General features: G+C 32.8%; 1 long non-coding RNA gene across 4 annotated transcripts in view; it reads left to right on the top strand.

Annotated features, from left to right (window-relative positions):
• Positions 1-23,960, top strand: part of LOC122750714 — a 111,026-nt gene that overhangs the window by 68,423 nt on the left and 18,643 nt on the right. For 3 of the 4 annotated variants that reach the window (XR_006355752.1, XR_006355751.1, XR_006355749.1), the window contains exons 5-6: positions 1,641-1,715; positions 18,264-18,417. This is a non-coding gene — a long non-coding RNA (uncharacterized LOC122750714). The remainder of the gene's footprint in view (positions 1-1,640; positions 1,716-18,263; positions 18,418-23,960) is intronic. The other variant, XR_006355750.1, reaches the window with a different exon arrangement.

Raw genomic sequence — 23,960 nt, 5'->3', positions numbered from 1 at the left:
ATATTGAAGGACATTCAAAGATGTGGTATTTGTATTTCTTTTATTATATCCCTTATCTGTAGAGCAGGGGAATTAAACTAACTGGTTTCTGAGGTTACTTCTGGCTCCAGACATAATGATGTTTACCAGAAATTTTAGTAATTTTTTTTCTTTAAATGAAACTGCATTTCATGTTTACTCCAATTAAAAAGGAAGATTTTTCTAAATAATGAAAGTCAATCACATTTTTTCTCTTGATTTTTCTATCGGTCTTACTTTTAAAAAAAAATGCCTAAACAGATTTAAATATTGTACTATGTCATAAGCCACTTGTAAAAATTTAAACTTTTACAGGCCATTTTATGTACTTTAAGAAGTGTTGTTTGTTTTGTTTGTTTTTTAAATAAGGGGGTCCCCCAACCAGGAATGAATATGCCTTGGGCCAAATTCCCTGACATCTTTGATATTTTGGGACATTTAGTACATTGTGCCCATTCCTAGACAGTGCTAAGCAGCACAGTGAAAACAGGGTAATAATTTATTTAGGTTGTTCAAATTTTGAAACACCAGGCCTTTTCCATTTTATTTGGTGTTTTTCTTCTTTAAAAATAAAATGTTTTTACATCAGGATATTAGTGTTTTATAATAAGGGCTATAAGGCAGGATTATAAGATTTAGAGCTAGAAGAGACCTTAAATATCAGCTTGTCTGATACCTTCATTTTACAGATAAAGAAACTGAGCCCCCCCACCCCTCAAAAAATGAAATAACTTACTTGGGATATTAACAAATCTACTCTGATCCTTCCAACTTTCTGTACTGTTGTATGTGTTTGCAGGATAGCTGTTTGTGAAGAGTGTTGAAAAGTCCAGCACTGGAAAAGAATAAAACTGACTGAACCATACAGAAATCAAACTATATAACCTTGTCCTTATTGATTTCCTAATTTAAAAGTGTTTTAAAGACAGGTAAAATTTCTGGCCTTGATATACTGACAGTGCTTTTTCATTATTTCAGGTAGAAGATCAACAATGAAACAAGAATTTTCTTTTTACTGCCCTTATATCTGGAATATTTTTTGATTAAAATCACAAATTGAAAGCTAAATCTCAATTTTATATAGTACTGTAGATCATAACTTTAGGACCACATAATTTGTGGATTTTTAGGTATTTGCAGATATGTTGGCTACAGGTAACTTAAGAAAATGTTTTGTATATATGTTCAATATGTAATCTAATTTATATTTATTAGATATAAAATGAAGCATTAATTGAACATCTGCCATATTACTATCTTCAGACTTAGATCTTTTCCCTTCATTGTAGTTCTCCAAATTATTGGTAGACTGATTTCAATGTTTCCTCCAGGCTTTAACCTTAATATGTAAATTTTAGATACCTATATAATTTGCTTATAATTTTACAGAAGTTAAGATTAATAGAAAAATGGTCTTTTTTTTCAAACTTAATACAAGTGATGTGTGGGGTAATGCAAGAAAACTAATTTTTTTTTGCTAATCGTATTGTGAAGTACGAGGACTAGAAAACAAAGACTTGTCTTACACCTTTAAGAATATGAATCAGACTGGAGACAAATAAGATTTTAAAAGAGCCATTTTCTATGGAGATTTTTTTTTAATCTTTTCAATTTTTTCCTAGGTTATAACAAGTTAATATAGGCCGTACTGGTATTATGTGATAACAACTTGTTGCCTCAATTGAACAAGCATTCTTGTAAGTATTTTGTGATCCTCTCGGCTCTTTATAATTACTATAAAAAGAGGTTTATTTTATTTCAACTTCTCATTTGTGAAATTTAGTCTAAAACCATGGTTCTTTTAAGACTATCAGCCTTCCTTTTTCTTTCTAACTTTTTAAAAGTTAGCTGCTGACTGAATCACCATTTTAAAAAGGGGGGAAACCAAATCGATGCTTGGTAAGTGTTCTTGATTTTGAAAGATAATTTCTTAAAATTATTTAACATAGTTTTGACTTCTTTCCCCTGCTTCTTCCTCAAGTACAAAAATGGTTATGACTTTAAGGGAGAAGTTGTATGTATAGCTTTGTTTGGTGTTTGTTTGGTGTTTTTTTTTTTAATTTCCTTCTATTGAAATATTTAGTAACAGATAAATTTAATAGTTGTCTTGTTTTTCCTTCATTTAAAAAAAAAAGTGGCATAGCCACTTAAAAAAATTTGTTATGCTTTTCACTGGAGAGTAGATGTCTTGGTAAGCACCAAGAGGTGGAAAAACAGGAAGAATCGGTCCCTCTTTTCCTTCCCCATATATGCACACATCCTCCTACAGGATAAGAAACAGACATCTCTTCTAGTTCCCTTAGTTTTTGAGAAACTTGTGAATTATGCTGGAATCATCCCAAAGAAGTTTGCTAAATATCAATGCTATCCAGTATAAAAATACATATTTGTTAACCACTTGGCAAACTGATCTCAAGGTCATCTCACCTTCACATAATCTTTGAGTGAATTTTAAATCTTTCAGTGAAACCCAAATGTCAGATTACTGTATCTATTCTTAATGATGTTTCACTGTGACTTTTAGGTAAAAGAAAACAATGCATCAGAAGTTTTTCCATTACCTGGGTATATTTTCTCAGTATACCTTTGTTTTGATGACTCATTAAGTAAAGTTAGGTTATTGTTCTACACTTAGAAGGTGAAACTCTAGATCAGAGCTTTAGATTCAGTAATTGCTAGTAGAAAGAGTTTTAAGTGAAAATTAAAATAACCTTTAGTGCCTGTAATAATAAACTAGTGCTTCTTCAAACTGATAGTCAGAAACCTCAAGTCATCTTATTTTCCTTTTTTTTTTTTCTTCTAGTAGCCCATGAGTAATCCACACTTGGATTTCTTAATTGGCTCCTTGGAAGCCAACTTAACTTTCTCATTCTTCAATCTTGAACCCTTTTAAAAAAGGATCTTTCGTATGGGTATTGTACCCCTACCAATGGACACAGGGCTATCCATTTTCATGCAGACTTGAGTGTCTGTTCACATCAGACACTTTTATGAGAAAGGTTAATGCATTCTTAACCTCTTTCTAACTACTTGATAAATTTCTAAGCAAACAGTCTTTCTGGATGTTCTCTAGCATCATTTTAAACAAAGGATGTTTGCCATATTTTTTGATTGCTGTGCTTTACTGGGGTCTCCTTGGCAATAGTGTTGTGCAGAGTTTTGCACTAGACCTAGATCATAAATAGTTGGTATAATATATATATCTGAAAGTAAGAGCCATAATAGTAGTCAAAGTAATTGGAACTTAAAACTATAGTCATTGATCCCGTGTATTTTTATGTCAAGTTTTATCCATTCCTACTACTTGAGATAGAAAGGGCTCATGGAATATCCTTGACTTAAATAAGGTAATAGACCAATTTCTCTAATAAGCATGATCACCTTAGATCAATAAAGAGTTTATTTTCTAATTTGTTTTTTTCTTTGTGGTATGATGGATGGAAAAGGTATAGATTTTTGAAGACCTGGATTATAGTCGAAGCTATTACTTTGTTTACTCTGGTGGATTTGTAACCCTGGGCAAGTCACTTCCCTTCTCAGCTAAGTTTCTTCATCTGCAAAATGGATATAATACTACTTTCACTAACAAACTTATGTGATTGTTAGGAAAGTATTTTATTAAGCTCTAAAAGCACCATATAAAAATGAGTTATTGTTAATCTTTGATTACTAAATCTGAATATAAATATAGTATTTATTTCATGCATTTAAAAATATCATTCAGTGAAAAGGTCTATGACACAAAAAAGGTTAAGAACCCCTGCTCTAAGGAGAGCAATTGTAAAAAAGGGGGGGGGGCTAAGATCGAACCTTATGGGATAGGGAAAAGATTCTAGAGGAGGAGGGGGAAAAAAGGAGGTGGAAAGGCTGAAGCAGGCAAAGAACCAGTCAGGAAATCAATGGGGTAGGAAATAACATCAAAACTTTTTTTTTTTTTTAGTCAAAGGAAAAGAGGGTTGCCAAAAGTATTTTTAATGGGGAGGATAAGTTAGAGCAAAAAACATTTATTTTTAAAAGATAACAAGGGGACATTGCAGTATATAAAATGATTTGGGGTCTTTTTTTGTGTGGGGGGGGTCTTATGTGTCACTAGTATGTTTTTTATACTTAATTACCATTTCTCTTGTTGATAACTGTTGATAGTTAACGTTCTAAGAACTTTAGGGTGAAAGTCATTTTGCAAAATGGAATATACCATTGGTATTCAAATAGTGTTTATACTTAAAATTGAGCCAGTTCAATTTATTTATTTTAAAATTGTATGCTACATTTCCATAAAATTTTTATATAAAAAAAAATTCTAAGTGAATTTTAAAATTACTATAGTAAAATCTTTTTAAAGGTTGCTTTTTTCTTTTCTTTTTCCTAACTCCAAACTTCTGTTATGGTAATGACAGATGGAAGGGATACTTTTAAATCTTGGAACTTTCAGCTCATTTCTTGATGTAACATATTTTGATCAAATTAAGCAAACCTTTACTAAATTGATTTGGTTTTTATTTTGTAATTCACTGTGGGGAATACTTTGGACAAGAGATATGCATGCTTATCAGTTTGTACATGGATGATGAAATTTTCTTCTTGAATTCTATGCATAAAAACTTCAGGCAAATTGCAACCTATAAGAGAATTTAATTTTTATTTAGGTATCAATTCCCTTACTAGTGTTATGTTACTAGTGTTAGTGTTATCAATATGGAAATCATTAGATATATAATACCAACTAAGTATTTCAAAGAAATATTCCAGAGTAAAATATTAAATCAATAAAAGAAAATTTGTTAAATTAAGTGTTGAAATGAAATTGTACTCTGCTACTCGTCTTCTATGATTATACCTAGATTTTGGTTATTTTAGAGCATTATTTAAGCCCCTCACTGTTTTTTCCCTCATACTGCCAGCTTTTGAATTGTTTATTCATTAGCTTTTCTATCAGAGGAATTCAGTGGAAAGTAGGGGAAGCAAAACCCAGATTAGTCAATTTGGCAACTCTAGTTAAGACTTAGAAATTTGAAAGAAACTTATGAAACTGCTCTAAAATAGTCTTTTGATTATATTTATGTATTGTATTTACATTATTCCTCAATGCTGATAGTGCAGAGTTAACTGAATATCTTTTTAATTGTGGTTAAATTCTTGAGGTCTTATGTTTAGCTGTCCATTTTGACATGCAACCAAAACTGATCAAATAAAACCAAATTTCTAGTTATATAATAAAGATAAATGTCTATTTAAATTTTACATAGAATTTTGTATAATTTTATTTGCATTCAATACCAGGCTTAAGATAAATTTAACGATATTAAGTCCTTTTAAGGTTTTGTTAGCTGTGCAGTCCTTTGCTAAGGGCTTTAAAAATGCATTTATTCTTTAATTTTCCTCTAGATTATAATAGCATATCACACCACTACTAGAGCAGTAATGATCAAGGGCCCATTGAAGCCTGCCTACATGAAGTTAAAAAAAACACCATTATAAATTGTATTGACACTATGCTTAAAAATAATATTAATGTTCTTTGAAAGAACTAAAATATTGTAAGGGACACATCAGGATGTTCTAACAAATCGATAAGAGAGGGAAGAAAAATATTTTCATAACCATATTGAGAGATCTGTATTAGTATTACAACATTCCTGTTTTGTGGTGATTGTACCATTTCAAGGCCTAAATGTTTCCCTTATAAATGGATCATACAAGTTTATAGGTCAAAAGGGTAGTTTTTTGAGAGTACAAAATTGATGTGGGTAAGGCAAAAAAGATAGTACCCATTCCCTTCTTTACCGTGGAGAAACAATTGAATTTTTAAAATATAGTAGAAAATAAAATAAAGGGATTTTTAAAAGTTGAATCTAACATCAAAGCTACAATGTCCCTTCTCTGCCAAACATGCTTTAGTCATCTGAAGTCTTTGGAACTTCAACAGTATTGTTCTGTTTACCACTTAAGAATTTTACTTATGTACATTTAAATATAAACCAAACATTTGGGGGTAGAGAAACAGTTTTTCCAGACAAAATGAGATGATAACTTTTACTTTGTCGTGAGGTATGGAACCTAATGTGGGAAAATCCTACTTTTCTGTGACTTTAATGTCACCAAAAAGTTACCTCCTTGTAGGTTATAAAATAACAGACTACAAATCTTACCATTTCCAAAACAGCAATAATATCATATTTGAATGAAATTGTAATAGCTTCTGCAATCATTTCTTAAACATAGCATTGTGGTTTGTAACAAAGAAGACAAATTTCATTTTGAATTGTTCATTTGGTGTCAGATGTTTACACTAAGACATATCAGCCTTTAAAATTTGGGCGTGTGTGTAAAAGAAGCATTAATGTTGATGGAACAAATAATGACTAAGCAGACAATTTTCTAGTAACTACAGTGATTGGTGATTGGATTTATGAAACTCTTAAGATTTGATAGCATTCAGGGGGCACCTAGGTGGTACAGTGGATAAAGCACTGGCCCTGGATTCAGGAGAATCTGAGTTCAAATCCGACCTCAGACACTTAACACTTACTAGCTGTGTGACCCTGGGCAAATCACTTAACTCCATTGCCCCACCAAAAAACAACAACAACAAAGATTTGATAGCATTCTCAGTAGTCTGAATGTTTCACTAAAGCAGTTTATCTCAGAGATATCTAGAAATTATATTATGTCATGAAATCACTGTTGGAGATTTAAAACAAACTTTATTTGCATGATTACACTGGATCTCTGAAAAATCCAAAGTCAAATTGAAGAATTGGATGATGACCTCCCAGTCAACTAGGCAATTTGCTGTGCTCTGTACAGTGGCTTTCAAAAGGTAATGTTATCACTTTTTCAAAGTTGCTAGGTCTGTGGAAATGTTTTATAGAGGACAAGATTTGTCCAAAGTTCTCAAAACCTTGATAGTTTCTAAATTTAGCAGCATTATTTGGTCAAACTGTAAATTTAAGGAGAAAATAAAGTAACAGATTTTTTAGGAAATGTTTACTACATTTGTAATGAAATGAGATGTTTGAAAGACAAATGCAGAGGGAATAGCTAACATTTTACATGGTTGAACTTCACTCGATGTCAAAAGATGAAGCACCAATGTTTTGAAATAGAGTATAGATAGAATAATAGCAAGGTAGGGCTTTTTCCTTATGCATTTGTTAGGATTCTGGATTAATTTTTATCTTTTTAGTACTGAAGTCAGTTGTCCAATGTTTCTTTTAGACATGAATGATTGGATTTCACAAATTTGTACCAAAAGAAAACTTACAAAGAAGGCTTGTATAAAAGAACTGTTTCATCTTAGCACAACTGATTACAAACCAAAGTTCAAGACTTTATTAGGAAGGAAAGTGTGTCCACAGTCACACTGAGCTATAAATTCAGGTATAAAAATATCTCTTTTTAAAAGTACTTTTCATATAGCTAAACATTTATTTATTATAGTTCTGGTTACATTAACTTTCTGAATATGTGAAAACAATGCCTTTTTTTGGTCTTGTTTTTTAAAAGGAATCCAACTAAACTATAATTTTATGAATATACTTTATAAATGCAAACTAAATACTATTTTTGCAGATCAGATTTTTTTAGGTTATTGATAACAGATTGGCCTCAATTTTATGTGGGAAGAAAAAGAGAAGAAGATGCTGTAAAATAAATAACTTTGGGGAAATATAGATTCCTCAGGATGTGCTATGTGCCAGTTTTTGTGTATTTTCAATAAAATAAATGCAAAAAACCAATTTTCATACACAAATGAATAATTGGATGACTTAATAGCAACATTTATTATTTTCCCTTCGTTATTATGAATCATTTGTGTACAAAGGTTAAGCAGAGGGAAAAGTAAAGAATTAATGTGGCCCTCTGAACCAAACCCATCATGCTGTTTAAGTGCCTATCGAATATGTAAGACATTTAGCAGTGACACTGGTGAAATTTGTCTCCTGTGCTTAATGAGATTGATCCACCCTGACCTTAGTTCATCTTCTGCTTGCAGTAGTCCTCTAAGATAAGTAGGGCAGTTCATCTGAAAAATGATGAAAGGCAAAGAAGTTGTCTGGGGTAAGAGGTTATTTTTATTTTTTGAAAGGATTTAATTTCATTTCAGATATGAGCAACTTAACTCTCTTTGAATTCACTAAAGAAGGTGAAGACATTAAATGATTTGTCCAGGGATGAGCAGCTATTTAGTGTCAAATACAATGTACTATGTATAGTCCAGTATTGTTTCTAACAAACCACATACTTTTCTTACCTTTCAGATTTTTGTCTACCAATTCAAAAATTTGATGTTACCAAGTATTAGTGATAGTATAGTCACTTAGATTTTGAGACAAAAGGAAAAGAAATAGTATTTTTGAGCAGTGAGATACTTAGTTCCTGAATGTAAGCCCATGGCTTTTCCCTTTGATTGAAAGCATGTTCAAATACCTTCACTTTAAATTCTCCCTCAGTGGGCTCTTTAAACTTTTTTCCTCAAATCTTTTGTTTTACATCTATCACATTTCCCTAGATGGTGAATTATTATTATAGAGTATTGCACATGGAATCAGGAAGACCCAAGTTCAAATCCTGAATTGATCACTTAAAACTCAGTGCTTACAGCATCAGTTTATTACAGCATTATTGTGCACATCAAATGAGATAATGTATATAGAAAAGTGCTATAGAAATACTAACAATCCCCCCTCATTGAGTTGGTGCTAATAATAAAAGGCAGGTAATGGAAGGGGAATAGCTTTTGTAAAACTATGTATTGAAGAAGTCTCTGTGCAGTATTTCACAGCTATAAGATTTCCTCTATTTTCCTACTTCCTACAAAGAAGTGAGGAGGTGTCATTTCAGGCCTTTTCTATTTGTGATAGAATTTGTGCATATTATTTCACTATGTTATCAGTTACATGCTCTTTTAACATGTGGTCAAAATAACAGGATTACTTTTTAAGGGGTTTATTTATGTTAAAGAATAAAATATATACTAACTGCTGTTAATACAAGATAAAATTAAATTATGTTCATTAATTTTTTGTTTCAGGTTAAAGTAATTTGGGTTTGTTGTTAATACAGTATTTTTTTTCCAGAAATATTAAAGGAAAAGACCTATATCTAAATCTTATGTTGCTACACTTACAGTATTCATGCTATGTAAAAATAACTGTGAACTTATTAAATTAAGTCTATTTAAAACATGAAAACATGGTTAATGTATATTTCGTTCTTTTCCTAAAGACGGTATCTCATGTTCTTTTTAGGAGCTAGTGTGTAGACACCTTGGGGTAAAGTAGCAGCACATAATGGTTTGTTGGTTTTAAAAAGGTGCAGGCCATATTGTGCTGCCTCAAAAATACAAGGATCTGATCTTCTGAAGAAATTATATTGCTTAATAGCCAAAGCTTCATTGTGTGATATCAATGTCAACAGTGCCTTAGCAGCACGTAAATATTGGCGTTTAGATTTTAAAAGTATCTCCAGTATTAACTGTGCTGCTGAAGTAAGGTTGGCCCCTCTCTGCAAAAAAACACAAAAAAAAAACAACTTGGTTTTTACTTTAAATAAGACTAAAATATTCTGTAAAAACATTTGGAAATTAGTGTTTACATTTATTTCAAAATCACTTTTTAAAAAATAATAAATTTGTTAAATTTCTTTGTGAATTTGTTTTGTAAAGTACTGAAAGGCATTTGATCTATGAATATTTGTCCACCATTTCAGAAGTTAGAGAAACAACCAATTTTTTTGTACTGTTTTAAAATAATTTTCAGATATAAACTGTAGGCATGATGACAAGGTGTGAAATTACTAGCCATAAAAATGTTCAGGGGTTCTCTCCCCTCCCCAAAAAGTCTCGGGTACTTTATGCACTGAAACTACAAGTTTCTTTGCTTTTTTAAATGTAACCTTGAGCTCCAGAGAGAATCTGATTTAAAATCATAGTATCCATTTTAAAATTCTTACTTTTACATGCAGTGACGATTAGAAAAAAATGTCTCCTTTAGGTTCTCTTCTTGCCATCAAATTATTGAATTAAAATTGATAATAATTAAAGTAGTTTGTGAATGTGTATTTTGAATAAAACCAAACTGTTGTTTTTAACACTCTGTCCTTTAAATAGCAAAAATATACTCCAAAAAATATAAGCAAAAAGTATAATGAATCATTTCCAGTAATTGTAATTACCCATTTGTGGAATTTAAAATAAGTTGTTCCACTTCAGATGTAAATTAAATGATTACATTAAAGTTGGGAAACTAAAGAGTAGACAATTCAAAATAGTGTGCTTGTGTGGGTAGTGGCACTATTTAAAAACCCATCTCTAGTGAAATCTGACTGCAACAGCTTCATAACAAATCTTGTAAAGAAATGGGATATTGACTCAGCTTTCTGTGGTCCATGTAATATTCAGAGATGGTCTTTATTTTGAAATATCTAATTAAGGGGGGAAATAATATCTTTTATTTTCTTTGATGCTTTCTAACAGTCATCATAAAATTGTTAATACTAATTATATATTGATTCAGTTCAACATTTATAAAGCCTTCTTAGTCATTTAAATATTTTGTAATGAATTAAATTCAAAATGTATTATTCCAAACTTTGTCTAACATACCAGTCATCCAACTGATAGCTTGCTTCCTAAGTATTTGATGGGTTTGGGTTTGGGGTGGGGGTTGTTTTTGTTTGGGGGGATTTTGTGTTTATTATGGAGGAGTTGTTTATTTTTTCTTTTTTTTTTTTTTAAGCCATGTCAGATTATTTCAAGTTAGGGTTAATAATTTGTTTTTAAAATATTGGCCAGTATGTTTTTGTAAGAAAAAATCCTATGTTTAATATTCATACTCCAGAAATGAATGAAGATCAATTTATATTGCTGTTTATAGCTAGATTGTAGCTTCTTTTTTTAAACATTACTTTAAAATCTCAATTGAGAGAGAGAAGATGAAACTTTGGAGAAATAAACAGTAAAGCATATGGAGAGAGTAAGAATCAAAAATTTGAATATGCAGCTAGCTATTAAAAGCTTCTAACAGTAGCATATAGTAAGTGTATACTCTTGAATATAGACCAGTAGCAGTTTATCAGAATAAACATGGAAATGGCATCTCATTTAGTAGGCATCTTTCTATGTCAAATCAATTTGCAACTTTTAAGGAGCAGGTTTTTTCATATTAAAACTTCAGCTTTACTCTTATTCTTAATTCAATAGCTTTTCAGAACTTCACCTAGAAAGATAATGTTGTGCTTATCAGTGAAAATTCAACTTTTTTGCTTCTTCCATAGATAACTTCCTAATGTCTTTCATGTTTTCTTAAGTTTGTGCCAAATAATTGCATCATTGTCAATCTCTCCAATACATTAGTTGGAGTATGGAATTAAACCAAAACAATTCAGGCAAGTACATAAAGAATGGTGAAAAAACGTGTTTCAATATATTAAGAAAAAATAGGATCTTTTAATAAAATGGAGCCCCCCTGTTCATCTTTTGCAGAGTTTAAAAGCTAAATAATAATTAATCAACAAAATAGGAAATTTTCTATAAACTGAAAGACATGCTTCACATTGTTTTTAATGTTTTGTACATAATATATGGTCATTGAAAGGTTTTCTTGGGTCCATTCCTAAATAAGAGAGTTATGTATAACTATTTCCTATTCAGAGCTGTCAGTATCATCAGGTTTACACTTATGTTTGGGCTACTCTAATTATATTCTATAAATCATCATCTCGCTATACATTAAAATCTTCATTTAAGCCTGCATTCTAAATCTTAATTACATTTCTTGCCTTTTGCAGGTGGATATTACCATCCTGATGGGAAAAAGCCTTGTCTCGAGTGTTTCAGTATCATTTATTATTAAAGAAAGTAAAAATTAGAGACCTACTGTTTCAAGAGAGCTTTCTCTTTTAAACATTTAGGTAGATTAATGTACTTAGTGAAAATGAAGTTAAAGTTATGTTTAGTGATTTTTATGGCTCCTTAAATTCTTTATAATGGTTCAGGAGTTCTTATTAAGTGAACATATAATCAATTAACTCACATCCCATGACTCTTGCCCTTTTTTGATGCTATGTTTTTGTTTTGTCTAATTCAAGTAATCGGCTAAATAAGAATTATCCTTGGTGACTTTTGTCCTTATTAACTTATAACTCTACTGAAAAACTTTTAATTCAAAACTACAACAGTTTGTAGTTCTTTTAAAAAGTCGTCTTGTATACCAAAGAAATGTAGTTTGAAATGAATAATAGAGTCCCTTTATGTTAATATATTGAATAAAATGCATAATAGAGACTTCAGGTATTATAAATTGTTAAATAATCTTGCTGTATATTCTAACTAAATTATATCTTAATTTGTAATTAGACGTCTTCTATCTAGTATTACAATAACCTGTCCTTTAACAGGGAAAGTACTGAACCAGAATAGAATTTTCAGAAATAAAAAATTTCAAAGTATTAGGATTTATTTTATTATGAAATTGTACGTTATAAAATGTTACTGAATCAGAATTAAAATTACACTATAACTGTTTTGACTTCCAACTAATAAGATAGCAAAGGGCAAGAAAATGATTTTTTTTATACAGAACTACCCAAAAAGCCATTTTAAATTGTAAGCCTCCCACTTTCATCCTATAAAATGTTTGTTTTAAGTATCTAATACAATGAGATAAAGAACGTCCTGAAATAGTTAACAAATTTTGTTTTGCTCTCTCAAAACCTCAGTATTTTGTATACATTTATAAGCCATATACATCTTACTTATATCGATAAGCCATACTTTCTTGGTCTTTTTTGCTATTTTCATTTAGTTCTTTATTATTTTTAAATATTTGTTTCTATTTTGGAAATTAATCACTCATTTAAATGTTGTATCCTGGAAATGGCCAAAGTCTTAACAAGAATAAATTGTTCAGTGATTTCAGTCCTGTCTAACTCTTCATGACCCCATTTGGGTTTGTTTGTTTTTTTTTAATTAAAGATACTGGAGTGGTTTGCTATTTACTTCAGCTCATATTATAGATAAGGAACTGAGTAGAGTGGCTTTCCTCAAGGTCATGCCACTAGGAAATGTCTGAAGTCAGATTTGAACTCAGGAATATACATCTTCCTGACTTCAGGATCCATACTATCCATAATAGTTTGGATTGCTAGCTTAAATTGAAGTCTGAATTCAGTCCCAAAGGTATGGTAGCGATTTCAAGATATAACTTTTCTTTTAAAATTAGTTATGGTATGGGGGCAGCTAGGTGGTGCAGTGGATAAAGCATGGGCCCTGGATTCAGGAGGACTTGAGTTCAAATGTGACCTTCAGACATTTGACACTTATTAGCTGGGTGACTCTGGACAAGTCACTTAACCCTAATTGCCCTGCAAGAAAAAAAAAAATTAGCTATGGTACTCAGAAATATTTTTGTCTCTTGTTACTCAGCTTTTCTTTCCATTTTCTTTTAATAGTTTCCCTATTTTTATTAATAAAGATAATTTTATACAGAATTAGATTCATTTTAATATGTTTTGTAGAATATACTTCTACATAACTCATAATTCACTATTCAAACCAAAGAACTCAGCTTTTCAGTGTCTAAGCTCATCTCTTAATATCATTTTTAAATATAATATGTTATCTGTGTTACTATTCTGTGGCATTTCTATTGTCAGATTTTTAAAAATTAAACTCAACTTTGCATATGTTAACAATCATTTCATAAACTAATCTTTCTGTTAATTCTCCTGAATGCAAATAAAGGGAAATGTTTCTACATAATCTTCTTAGAACATATTTTAAAGGACTATGTAAATTATTTTTCATCTAGTATTAACTTGGATTTAGTGTACCTTTTTTTGTCCAGTACTTGGGCTTAATTTTCTTAGTATAGAGATTTTCATTGTCTAATTTGTTGTTGTGGAATTTACCTTTTAGGAGCCTTTACTTTTTAGCAACATCAATATGTGGCCCTGGGGCAGGGGGAATGGGAGTAGATCCAGAAGTTCTTGAGTGTTTTTATAGTGAAAACTATTCCTTAACTCAGGCATTTTTTTTAAAAATGTATGTTTGAACTGTATAATATGTTGTTATATTTATTCTCTTCTGTCTTTCTACATATCATGCATTTTCCCTTTAATTAATTGCTATTTATGACTAATTAAAGGCAGTAAAACCATATGGGAAATTTCTCATGTTGATTTTTATACATCTCAACTGGATTGTGAATTTTTTTTTTAATGTTTTCACAGTAAAAACTTAGTTTTTCAACTTTACCTTGATGGAGTCACATTTCTACTTATGGCAAGACAACCTATTAATTACTTTGAAGGTTTTTTCTTAAATGCCTTAGGTTTTACTAAGAAATATATTTAGTGAGGGCAGCTAGGTGGCGCAGTGGATAAAGCACCAGCCCTGGATTCAGGAGGACCTGAGTTCAAATTTGGCCTCAGACACTTGACACTTACTAGCTGTGTGACCCTGGGCAAGTCACTTAACCCTCATTGCCCCACCAAAAAAAAAAGAAAGAAAGATACTTAGTATCAAAGCATGCATAAAAAAAATCTTAGGACATTGTCAAGTATGTCTGTAGCTCAATTCATTCTGTTTATTATCCTCTATTTAGAATACTAGCATTTGTGTATAATATACACCAGATTGAAAACATGGAGTCTTCGTTTCTGTGGGAGGGAACTAACTTATAATTTACTACTTTAATTTTTCTCAGGAAAATTTTTAGTACTTTGACAGTAACCTATTTTTGAAATCCTGTCATCTTACAGGTATGCTAGGAATACATCTACAAATTGTGTAAGTTTAGAAAATGATTTAGGATTATTTGAAATAAAAAACAAAAATAAGCCTGTGAGAAGGTATTTAGAAAGTAGTAAAGCTGTGAGAACTTGGAACTCTCTTGACTTAGAGCCTATTTGGCCATTGCTGCTCAGTAACCCCCTAACAGCTCCCTGATGGATATCCTGCTGTTGCCACCTGGCACAAGCTTAATAGAACTAAAATCAAACTAGTCCAGATTGAACTATATACAGTAAATGGTGTTTTATGCAATTCAGAAGCAGAATGACAACTCATGCATAATATGAACATTGTGAGAAATTGTACCCATTTTAATGTCCATACTCAAAATGTCACCTCCCTGACATTGTCCCTGATGACCCTGTTGCATGACATCCTTCCAAACTATGACAAGACTTTTTGTACTCAGAACAGCATGAGTGTGTAGGAGACTGGATTTTGAGTCAGAAAACCTTCATGAGAACTCCAGCTCTTTTATTTACTCTGCTTTTATGATTTGGAGCAAGTCACAAGCTCTTAAGACCTAAAGTGAGAAAACTAGACTAGATGATGTCTAAGTTGCCTTTCTATTCAAACTCCTATGACCTGTGGCACTCAAACTACATTAAACACCCCTTGAATTAAACAATCCCTACTTTCAAGGATCTTAAGATCATACTTTCTATATATATACCTATTTATGTGATGTCTTCCTTAATAGATTTTGAGCTCCTTAAGAGCAGGGGAAGGGGCAGCTAGGTGGCGCAGTGGATAGAGCACTGGCCCTGGAGTCAGGAAGACCTGAGTTCAAATACGGCCTCAGACACTTAACACTTAACACACTAGTTGTGTGACCCTGGGCAAGTCACTTAACCCCCATTGTCTCACTAAAAAAAAAAAAAGAGCAGGGGAAATGTTTTATACACATTTGTATTCTTGCCACTTGGTACTTTGCACATAATAGTTACTTAAATATTAATTGAATAAAATACCTTTATTTCCTTTTACTACTGACCATGTGTTCTACATTATAATGAAACTGAAATAATGTTCCCTCAATGTGCTCCTGAGATTTCCTCATTCTGTTTTGGGGAGAAAAACTTTTAGATTAATGTACAAAAAAACTTCCTTTTGATTAAAATTACTTAAAAATAAAATGGGCTGCTTCTGAAGGTTGTGAGTTCATAGGTTTATGTATACAGTGATTTGCTCATGGTCACACAGGGAGTTGGAGTTGGGATTTGAACCCATATCCTCTCAATTGACTAGAGTGCTTTTTCAGTGTTACCACCTTGGCATCCATAAACCATTTTGGCATAAGACAACTTGACTGAAGAGATTGAAGACTAAAAGAATCTAATTGTAACTTTGGAAAACAAGATTTAACCTATCATAATAGCCACTAATGAATGGTAGAAATGTACATCAGGAATGGGGGAAACCTATATAAGGTCACTGACAGACAAAAGAGTCTGGCTGTATGCTACTTTTTTTTTTTTTTTTTTTTTTTTTTTTAAATTGGGAGTGGATCAGGAGAGCAAATAGAACATCCATTTCACTAACTTTTAAGATTTTTCACAGTGTGACTTCATTTAACCTTTCCTGGTTAAATTGTCTTGCTCCCCAGTATCCATCTTCATTTTTTACTTTGTGTAGGCTGTCCCTCAGTCCCAAAATTCACCTTGTTTTCAATTCTGACTCTTAGAAACTTTGGCTTCCTTCCAATTGTAAACAAACTCAGGTACCACCACCTATAAGAAACGTTTCCTGATACCCATAATTGTTTGTTCTTTCTATATTAAATAAAATTAGCTTAATTCATACCTCCTATTATAAATTCTTTGAGGGTTAAGATTTTTCTTTTTGTGTTTGTGTTCCCAGGACTTTGCACGTAGGAAGCACTTAATGTTTGTTCAATTATCTTTTGTCTTGTATTTTAATTTTATTTGTTCCTAGGTAAATTTTGGCTAATAGCACAAAGAAATATATAATATAGATGATTGTTATAGGCTGTACGTGCCAAAGGTGGGAAAATGTGGAAAGTTGCTAAGTGATTAGGACCAGGATAGGATAGTGGCATAGGAACTGAAGAAAGAAAAAGTTTCAAGAAAGGAAAGAACATACACAGTAATTTCAAAGACTTCTTAAAAGAATAAGGCACATAAATTAAGTGTAGTAAAAATTTAGAATGAGTTAATAAGCATTTATTAAGTGCTTATTTTGTGTCAAGCACTCTGCTTCCAGAAAGGAGAGATCCTGGATTGCTTACAACAGCCACTGTGCCTCCACTTCCTTAAATTTTTTTTCCACTTAATTTGGTTAAACCGAAATTTTACCAATTTATTTAGTTTAGCCACCATCTTTTTTTTCTTTCTTTTTTTTTTTTGGTAGGGCAGTGGGGGTTAAGTGACTTGCCCAGGGTCACACAGCTAGTAAGTATCAAGTTTCTGAGGCCAAATTTGAACTCAGGTACTCCTGAATCCAAGGCCAGTGCTTTATCCACTATGCCACCTAGCTGCCCCTCTTTTTCTTGTTTTAATGCAACTAACTCAAAAGGGTTAAGGAACTCTTGCTAAAGCACTTTACTATTAAATGGTTCTGTACTTTTGATCAGATGCATCGAATCCATTGAAATGAGGAAAGGGGGAAAAATTACTTAATTTAGGAAGTGAGGTACTTTAGTCAGGATATGTATATGCTGGGTACCTAGAGAAAAGAGTATTAGAAAGTGGGAGAGGATTTAGAAAGATAGCAGAATGACAGAGGCCCCTTATTTTAGGTTTTCTTTTCTTTCTGTTCTATATACTTCTTGCCTCTAGCACCTTGAATTCAGACTAGTTCTTTGTGCAGCTATTTTGTATATTAAGAAGACTGTTCTATCTTAGGAACCTAGCCTCCATTTTATAATATTTCTGACACAAGTTTTGTTTCTCAAAAGTTGACTTACATTAAAGAAATTTTTGGAAAAATACCTGTTATAGATTAGGCATTACCTGCATGCAGAAAGGAAGCAAAACTAGAAGGCAAGTTTGTATTAAGCTAAGTTTTTGATTTCTAAATTGAGTTGCTTAGATGACTCCTGACATTGAGAGGTAGGCATTTTAAACCTAAAAAAGAAATGAGTTCCCCAAGCAAATCCTAAACAGTAATAACGAAATTCAGAGCCATAATCAACATATCAAGTGCCTACTCTATGTCAGCACTGTATAACCCTATATTCATAAAATTTATGGAGAACCTATATCCACACACCCAATAAATACTATCTAATATTTATATAACACAAACATGCAAAACATAGCATTTTTGTCAGCTGGAAGAAGACAGCAATCATTGTTTGATTTCACACAATGAAAAGGAAGCCAACAAAGATTAAATGATTTGTTCAAGGATACACATTGCTCAAATGAATTGTGCTACTATATTCTTAACACAACCTAGACATGCCATTCTCTGATTATATTTTTTTTAGGTCCCTGAAGGATGGACAAATGGGCTGGAGAATGATTGTTAAAAGGAGGTTGTATGACTGGTTATTCAAAGAAAGAGAAGGACTTTGCTGTTCTGAATACATGCCACCACTATGCATGGGTGGGAAAGACTGTTGGTAGGACTTTTTTATCCAGGTACTTCTAGTTGAGTAACAGCATGCACATTTTTCATATTGCTTTTTTTAAAATGACATTTGAATGAGAGGCAAATTACAAATGACTACTTCAGAACTCTTTTTCTAAAAACTCTTCTGCCAGTTAAGTGGATAGACATGTTAAATTTGCTAATGCACAACTAGGGATTAAAATATTTGGGACAGGTAGCATGATGTGCTGAACCTGGAGTCAGAAATCATAGTGTTAAGTCTCTTTTAGTACTTAACTGTGTGACCTGGGACAAGTCACCTAAACTATAAAGCTCCCAGTTTCTCTAAGACCTTCTACCAGCTCTACATCTGAATCTTACCATTTTCAGGAAATTAAGTGTCATAATTATAGTTGGAGTGGACCTTATGATCTGGATTAACTTTACCTCGTGCAAGAATCAACATGTATAGCATCCCTACTGAGAGATAGCTTTAGTTTAATATATCCAGGAATGGGAAAATAACTATATTACAAAGCAGTTTATTCTGGGACATTTTCAATTGTTAGAAAGTTCTTACAGGAATCAAAAATAAATCCTGCTTCCCTCTAATTTCATGCTTTGATGTTATTTGTTACTTATTTTTACACTGAATAAAATTAATTCATTTTCTAGAAGACAACTTTTGAAGGCAGCTAAGTGGTACAGTGGATAGAGGGTTAGGTTTACAGTTTCTGAAGACCTGAGCTTAGATATGGCTTCAGATAAATTTACTGGCTGTATGACCCCAGGCAATCGCTTAACTTTTTTTTGCCTTGGTTTCCTCATCTTTAAAATAGGGGTAAGAATAGTACGTACGTTAATAGTACCAAGGTTGTTGTGAGGTTCAAATGAGATAACTGAAGCTCTTGTCACAATGCCTGGCACAGAGTGCCATACCAATGTTACTGCTAATAAACATCAGAAGCAGAATGAACCTAGGTTCTCTAAGTCCATATCCAGCCTTCTTAATACTGTACCACACTGCCTTTATTCAGTAGGCAATTGGGTAGCAATCTAACATTCACTTGAATTAGAGCTAAAAATATCCAAGGACAAATCAGTTCTTCAATTATAAAATTGGGATGTTAAACTAGATTATCTCTAAGTAAGCTGTCTTCTAGCTCTAAAGTTCTTCGATGATTTCATGACCAAAAAAGTTAACTTTGTATTACCTAAGTCACAATTGATGGATTTTACCTCACATTTTGCTCTTTGATTGAAAATAGTAAACAAATTTGAAGAATACTTTGTATCAGAAGAATTTTTAACTGAATTTTGTTTATATTATCTCAAATATTTTCAGCATTTGAACCTCTAAACATTGGTGATATTTTAGTTTATATGATTTTTTTTTCCTTTTTTTTTTTTTTTTTTTTTTGGTGAGGCAATTGGGGTTAAGTGACTTGCCCAGGGTCACACAGCTAGTAAGTGTTAAGTGTCTGAGGCTGGATTTGAACTCAAATCCTCCTGACTCCAGGGCCAGTGCTCTATTCACTGCGCCATCTAGCTGCCCCAGTTTATATGATTTTTAAGGAATAAAATCAGTTTTCTTGAAGGAAAGCAGTTTTCATATTGCAGAAGAAATATTTATGAAATGAACTGGGTATTAGTTAAATATATAGTGTATATAATACAGCTTGTATAACATAGTATTTTTATGAGCAGACTTATACTCTGGTCCTAAGTAGAGAGAGATACCACCTGGCCATTTGGGGATGAATTCTTCAGCTCTGGCAATGCAGGAAATAAAAATAGAAAATGTCATTCAGTCCCCCACCATTACTGCACTAGCAATGGTCTTGTCAGAACAAGGGTCAGAAGGTGCTAAAAATCACACATTTTTGAGATCAACTATAAACTTTAACTTAACTCCTGGTATTCTTTGGGTTTTCTTGAGGGGGCACTGAGGGTTAAGTGACTTGCCCAGCCACACTGCTAGTAAGTGTCAAGTGTCTGAGGCTGGATTTGAACTCAGGTCCTCCTGAATCCAGGGCCAGTGCTTTATCCACTGCCCCACCTTGCTGCCCTAGCTCCTGGTATTCTTTCTCCCACCCCCCAGTATTCTTTTTTTTTTTTTTAATTTTTTTTTTTTTTTTTAGTGAGGCAATGGGGGTTAAGTGACTTGCCCAGGGTCACACAGCTAGTAAGTGTTAAGTGTCTGAGGCCGGATTTGAACTCAGGTACTCCTGAATCCAGGGCCAGTGCTCTATCCACTGCGCCACCTAGCTGCCCCCCCAACCCCCAGTATTCTTAAGGTGAGATCCTGGTCCAGTGACCAAAAGGATGAATCTTCCACTGATAGAAATTACTCATATCATTCTTGACATCCCTCCTTTAAATTAAACCAGACGAAAGAAGTTGATGCTAATAGGATGAACTCAAAGGTTCTCATTGGAGAAGGAAATGAAGGAATTGGTAGCGCTGTTCTTATACATCCACAGGCAAGCAGGAACAGTTCTTCCAAAGGATATAATAGAAAAATTCTGTGAAGAACTTAAGACTCCAAATTAAATATATAATTGAGTACTGACGAGCAAAAGTGAGAATAGAGTGGCAAGAAATATTGAAAAAGTGAGTTCGTGATAAAAGAAATGCTATAGAAGCCTCACGCCTGTACGTCTTTGAAAAAATAATTGGCAGATTTTGGACATAGCAAGCATCCACATAACATCACAAGGAAATGAAATTAATCATATTTTACCAGAAAAGAAATTACTCATAACTGATGATGTGATGATTCTTAAATCATCTTATCTATAGTGTTGTACCACTGACTAAGAGCAAATATCAAATCATTACAAAACTAGAATAATTAAAATATTAAAAAGACAGACACCTGGGCAAGTCACTTAAGCCCAATTGCCCGCAAAAAAAAAAAAAGACAGTTCTGTTGTGTTTCAGCAATATGTTGATAAGAAAAACCTAGGGAAACTTGTATGAATCAGTGGCAAAGTGAGCAGAACCAGAATAATGTACACAAGAACAGCAGTATTGTCGAGATAACTCTGAAAAACTAAGTATCGTGACCAGTATAATAATTTCAAAAGTTTTAGCGAGGAGCATCTAGGTGGCACAGTGGATAGAGCACCAGCCTTGGAGTCAGGAGGACCTGAGTTCAAATCCGGCCTCAGACACTTAACACTAGCTGTGTGATCCTAGGCAAGTCACTTAACCCCTATTGCCTCATACCAAAAAAAGCTAGTGAATGTGAATTAACTGCCATAACAAAGAAAATTTAAAAGTCTAAAAAGCAACATCAATAGAAAACATGATGTGCTTAACAGAAGATAGTGTTGCCCAGGACAACACCATTTTAAATTTGGGGGGCGGGTGAGTCAATTGGGGTTAAGTGACTTGCCCAGGGTCACACAGCTAGTAAGTGTCTGAGGCCGGATTTGAACTCAGGTCCTCCTGACTCCAGGGCCGGTGCTCTATCCACTGCACCACCTACCTGCCGCAACAACACTATTTTAGAACTTCAAACTTGTTCTAAGAAATTATATAGAAGGATAGTGGAAGGTTATGAGCTAGATCACGTCATAAAAGAAAGCTGAGTGAGCGATGCAGCTGAGCAGTTATCCTGATGGCATTGCAGGATTAAACAGAAAGAGGACAATGAACAGAAGAAAAATAGAAAAGATCTCCAAAAAATGTTATAGGGCATTCTTCACTATCAAGGATGGTAGAACTACTTGTTTATAAGGGTGGAAATATCATTAAAAATAATAGAGAGGGGCAGCTAGATGGCGCAGTGGAGAGAGCACCGGCCCTGGAGTCAGGAGTACCTGAGTTCAAATCCGGCCTCAGACACTTAACACTTACTGACTGTGTGACTCTGGGCAAGTCACTTAACCCCAATTGCCTCACTAAAAAAAAAAAATAATAATCGAGAAGAAATAGTGAAAGAATAGGCATTTACATAGCACCTACTATGTGCTATTCATACTTTTACAAATATTTCATTTGATCCTCATAACAATCTGCAAGGTAGGTGCCATATCCTTGTTTTACAGTGAAAAAACTTAAAACAGGTTAAGTGACTTGCCCAGGGTCACAGAGCTAATAAGTGTTTGAAGCTGAATTTAAACTTAGGTCTATCTGACTCCAAGCCCAGATGCTTCACCAGGTGCTACCATTGCCAAAGGTGGGGAAAACAGCAAGATTGGAAGAAGTGTACATTGTGTTAATGTGCTAGAGACAACATACTTATGAGGGTGTTGAAAAATTTGTGTCGTCTAAGCAATTTGTAATATAACGAGGTATTTGAAGAACTGAAATAAAGAATATCATCAGGAAAATGTATGCTTAAAAAAATGTGGCTGTTCTTATGGCCAGGGTGAGATATAAGAAGTCGATTGCCCATGCATTCTAGTATTAGGAGAAAGCAAGGAAAGATCCTGGCACATTAGGTGAATCCTCTGTTGCAAACGGAAGGAACATGATACAAGAGTTATCTATAATGGGATATGTGTGTTTGGGTTATGATCTTCATTGTTGGAGGGGGCATCCAAATCTATGAGCTGACAGCTTTCTGAATTGTGTAGTGTTGTTTTTATTAAAATACACAAAGATAATGTCAAGCATAGATTGTCCAGAGGATAATTCATTTATTCTTGCATAAACAGACATATCAAATAAACTTAAGCATTCTATCCTTGAGAATTTATACCATGTATATCTAGTAAGCTATAGTGGCAAGCAGTTTAAATGTAGGGAGGATTGGGAATAAACATTGTTTTTAAAATATTTTCACTATATATAACTTGGGTTTATGAGTGTGTATAGATAGCTTTCTTCAAATGGAAAACAATTCCATTGTAATAGCCTTTACCACAAAAGTTAGAATCATACCTACATCCACTCAGACTTAACGGATGGAAATTTAAAGAATTTCATAATGAAAGGGTTTGTACAGAATTTACTGATATTTGACTTATCCTACTGTAATTATTTTTGGTAAGTTACTTTATTTTAACCTTCCTTGAGAAAGCCTAGATCAATGAAGTCCTGAAATGTAAATATGAATTTCATACTGCTGTAGTGATAGTTGGTTCCATTTGTTCAGTGACCTAAATTGTGATCTTCAGACAAATATTAGCATTTTTCCTCCATGATTAAATAAACCTTTATTCCTTTTAGCACAGATGCTTGAAATAAAGATTTTAACACATTAAAATTGTGATAAAATTCCTATTCATCTTTAGTGTAAGATTAACTTAAGTTAACATTTTTTTAAGAACCATTAAAAAGTAAGCTCAGACAGTCATAGAAACTAGTCAGCTATCTAATATAGATTCAGATTTGTTGACCAAGTGGTGGGGGTCCCTTAGGATTAGAGGAATGGATAGATTTTGTTGCTCCCGGTTGGTTAGCATGTAGAGGTAAAACTAAAGATGTTAGCTATTATAAGAACTGAGTGAGTAAACAATGGTAAAAAAAAACACACACACAAAAAAAAACCCCACAGGACTAGACTACCTTTTTTTCTAGCTATATTTTGAATCTAAGAAACTAATAGTTATAATTTTTTTTGGAGGGAAGAAAGGAAATG

The sequence above is a fragment of the Dromiciops gliroides genome, chromosome 3 (genome assembly GCF_019393635.1).
Source record: "Dromiciops gliroides isolate mDroGli1 chromosome 3, mDroGli1.pri, whole genome shotgun sequence".
Classification (NCBI taxonomy): domain Eukaryota; kingdom Metazoa; phylum Chordata; class Mammalia; order Microbiotheria; family Microbiotheriidae; genus Dromiciops; species Dromiciops gliroides.
The sequence above is the reverse complement of the archived record's forward strand: the minus strand, read 5'-3'. Positions and strand labels throughout refer to the sequence as shown.